The following is a 4,187-nucleotide window of genomic DNA, read 5'->3' on the forward strand; positions in this document are numbered from 1 at the left end:
AAATTTTAAAATAATACAAAACTGACCAAGAATATAATGCTACTTGTGATGAAAGGTTTCACCGGTACATAAAAGACATGAGCTTAATTACTTCTTCTCAGGTATACAAGAAAACATGTGAATTAGAAAAACACTCCACATGTGGTGTGATTCTATTCATCCCCCTAATATTTTCACTACAGTTTTTCAAAACAGATTGATAGATAAGTACCTACGACTAGTGATATGGGATGAAGTAGGAGGTATCAGAGGATCGTGATGTGTTTTAAAACTGAAGAATGGGAAAGAAAGTCAATCTTCTGCTTTCCTTGCTAAAGTAAAAAAATAAAATAAAATAAAAATGCCTGAAAATTTAATGGTGTAGTGCTGCATACTGATCTGGATAAAATTGTTGCGGTCTATCATAAGAATACAGCTGTTAGTATCTATAGTACTGATGTTTCAATATCCACAGCTTCTCATTATTCAGACATTTCATTTCCATTTGATCATAGGGGAGTATATAATCCTTGAGGAGTAACAATAAGCATTAAACAAGTATTAATTGGATTATTTAGTCATTAAGAGTTCAAGAAGATTTCCCCTAATTCTGATGCACATTTATTTTACTTCTCTTTTATCTCTAAAATCTGGTTTCCATTATAATTATACTTCTTTTTTATATACATAGAGAATACTCTACTAATAATCATGAAATATAGATATTTTGGGTCAGTGAAAATTCTTTATCCATATAAGTAGATTTGTTAACTGCAAAATAATGTGATAACTTGGTAGACACATGCTTGGAAGACTAACAATATGTCAGTATAATAATACATTGTTATTTCCTTTTCTATTTAAGTGTTACCAATATAGTTTGTCTATGCATATCAAAATGTAATATTTCATTGCTAGCAATTTATTTCATTATAGTAAATTTTGTATGTTCTATATGTGTAAATTTGTGTATTGTGATATATATATATATAATTTTTATTATCTAGATTTGAAAACTCATTAATACAGCCATAGTAGATTACCCATAACAACTTTCCTTTGTATATTATAAACATTTTATTCTCTAATCATCCAATCATCGGATTAATTTTTTGATTGAATAAATAATTTTTTTGAAAAATTTCATCCTGTGAACAGTGTCTTTTGATTAGAACAATTTTTTATTACCTCCTTTCAGCTCCTCTCAAGATGTCTCAAAGCATTTGTCTCCCTAACTTCACGTTCTTTTTGTTTAAATTAATGAGTGACTGAATCCAGTTAGTGTTTCCCACATAGCTGTATACCTGTGAGTGAGGAGACATTTTCCAGATATTGAGCCATCTATTAGTGGCCACAATCCTAAGAATAATTACTATCCATCCATCAAGCATCATCATCTACCAATTATTCTTCTACTAAGAGTGGGGCCTGTGGAACTCCTTTCTCTCTCATCAATTTTAGAATTTTGACTGCTTTGATCTAATATAAATGTGCATGTAACTCTGTTGCTGGAACTCATTATATTTATTGATTACTAATTACTTTTTAATCTATAGAGAATTATGTTTTGGGTCTACCCATTATTGGCCTCTTATGTCAGTTATTTATATATAACAGTATTTTAACAAATGTTCCCGAGATAAGAAAAGTTCCTGATGTAAGATTTTTTTTTCATGGATATATTTATGTAGCTTATTTTTTTTCTGTATAGTTACTATGGATAAAAGTGGATAAATTGTGAAGGAGGTTATAGTAAAATAATTTAGAAATGGTTTATGTATGTTTCTCCATGGTTATATCATAAAAGTTCACATAAACTATGTGAAAAATTTTGTTGCTCATAATTGTCACTAATTGATATAGTTGTTTTAATTACAGATATTCTAAATACATACATTTACATTCATTTTGGATTTGTCTCCACTATTCAAAAAATTATAACTACATTGAAATAGTAAATGGTACTTTGCAAGTAAAATGTTTAATATTTGCACATGTTAAAAAGATGTACTCACACATAAAAAAAGAAGAGAGTGGAAACTCACATGGTAACTACTATAAGCTGTTGAAATTCAAATATGGATTATTTGTATAGAAACCATCCTATGTAGTTGCTGATAGGGGCAATTACTGGTTTTAGTAGGAAAAAAATTCTTTTGTTTTTTTTTTTTCTTTTGTAAGGAAAGAAAAGTTCTTTAAAAAATATATGGCACTAGAGTGTAAAACTATACACCTGCATCCAGTGACGCCCCCCACAGCTCCNGGAGCCTCCGCCTGCCTCCTGTCAGATGTAGAGCTGGTGGGAGGCCAGAGTGTCCATGAAAGGGCGCACCAGGTTGTCTGTGGAGAAGTAGAAGATGAGTCCAAAGGTGATGGAGATGGGGAGGGCGGGCAGGGCCTTCTTGAACACGGCAAGCAGCAGGAGGGTGAGACACAAGCCAATGAGGATGGCGATAAAGCAGGCCAGCGTAGTGTTCCAGTCCCCGTTGCCGGTGGCTGCAGCCTTGCCCACCAGGACACTGTAGAAGATGAAGTCTCCCAGGCCGAGCTTCACACCCCTTTCCTCCTCCTCCTCCTCCAGCTCTTCCCCTGGGTAGCCAGGCAGGGGGGCCTCGAAGGCTTCCGGGTATGAGGGCTCCCCAAAACTGTCATAGGAGTCTTCTTCCATCTCTGGGTCGTAGGGGAGCTGCAGTGCTCCTTGAGAAGAGGAAAGAAGCAAAATAAATAAATAAATAAATAGATAGATAAATAAAATCAAAATAAGTAACTTAAACAAAAGGAAGGTTAAGTTCAAATCAGGGAACTTTCTCTTTTCAGTGTGGTATATTTGCAACTCCTAAATATTGAAAGTATAGTTTCAGAAAAAGACAGAACCTCAGAAAAAAAGGACTGTACTCTTAGTGCCACATAATTTAAAGATCAATAAAAGTGAGAATAAGAGGAACATTGAGTCTAGGAATGTAGTGACAGAATCCCTATGGCATTCTGACAGAAGAAAAGGAAGAGATTAAAGGAAAAATCAAAAACAAAAGCAGAGAATCAAACTGCCATCAACACTGGACACATCAGTGAGATTTTCAGTACAACTATACAAGAATACCCCAGTCTTTGTAACATAGAAAATTTCAGAAAACCTTTTCCTCTCCCCTCCTCCTTTGTTTTAACCTGAGCACATATAGAATGTGATGTAAAAAGATTTCATCTGACTCCAAGAGACAATTCTAATACCAGTATCACATAGATAACCCTGATAAAATCCCATGGGAACACAAAGACATCAATATAAAAAATGATTTTGAAAGAGAGAGGGTTATTGATACATGTGAAAGGGAGATGAGAGATGAAAAAGGTGAAAGCAATCAGAATTTATTACATTAATATATGAAATTATCAATGAACAAGTTTAGTTAATAAAAATTATGTTTCCTATGAGTTATTTGACTAGAAAGTGCTGCAAACTTACTAAGTAAATAAAAAAATGAATGAATACTATTGATTTTTTAAAAACTGCTCATCAGATTGATGGCATGATTCTATTAATTTAAATAACATACTATTAGATTTTAAAAGGCAGAGTCCTCAGGTTAGAACTCAAATGGAAGCTTCTTTCCTTCTACTTAGCATTCTTGGGCTAGAAAGCACTGTCTATGCTGCTGTGGGAGAAAAGTCATCAGGAGCCACACTCAGCTGAAGACCTTGCATGCTACAATATAGAATGGATGAGCATTGTATTTCCACTGGTAGAAAAGCAGCAAGACTATCTCTTAGATAAACACTGAATTCTTTTTTCATATGAGATTTGCTCTGTAGGGAAAAATTATACATGTATTGTAAGCCTGGTTAATATTCTGTAAATTTGGAAGTAATACGCACTAGCAAGTAAACTGCTACTGGTTTGCTAAAAGTACATGTTGTTAAACCACATTATATTTTCTTATGTTGATAACCTGAAAACCAAGGTATAGTAAAGCTCCTACTTAGGGTCAGACAACCTTCCTTTACAGAAAGTTATAGTTAATTCAGAGGATCATAACCACTGAAACTATTCTACTAAGTGAATGTTGTTTGCTCAACTATAAAGAAAGCAATGCTATCAGACACTCATAGTGAAAGGAAAATATCAGAGGAGGGATTGAAAAAAATGTAATGGCCAGAAATAGAGACTGCTACAAAATGTGATTTTATGGTTTTGCCATGCTGGTGCAATC

General features: G+C 33.7%; 1 pseudogene across 1 annotated transcript; it reads right to left on the reverse strand.

Moving 5' to 3' along the window:
* Positions 1-2,136: 2,136 nt before the first annotated feature.
* Positions 2,137-2,682, reverse strand: LOC110328683 (annotated as a pseudogene). Its single transcript, XR_002380871.1, has one exon. The product of XR_002380871.1 is annotated as a presenilin-2 pseudogene (transcript).
* Positions 2,683-4,187: the final 1,505 nt, after the last annotated feature.

The sequence above is a fragment of the Mus pahari genome, chromosome 10 (assembly GCF_900095145.1).
Source record: "Mus pahari chromosome 10, PAHARI_EIJ_v1.1, whole genome shotgun sequence".
NCBI classification, from domain to species: domain Eukaryota; kingdom Metazoa; phylum Chordata; class Mammalia; order Rodentia; family Muridae; genus Mus; species Mus pahari.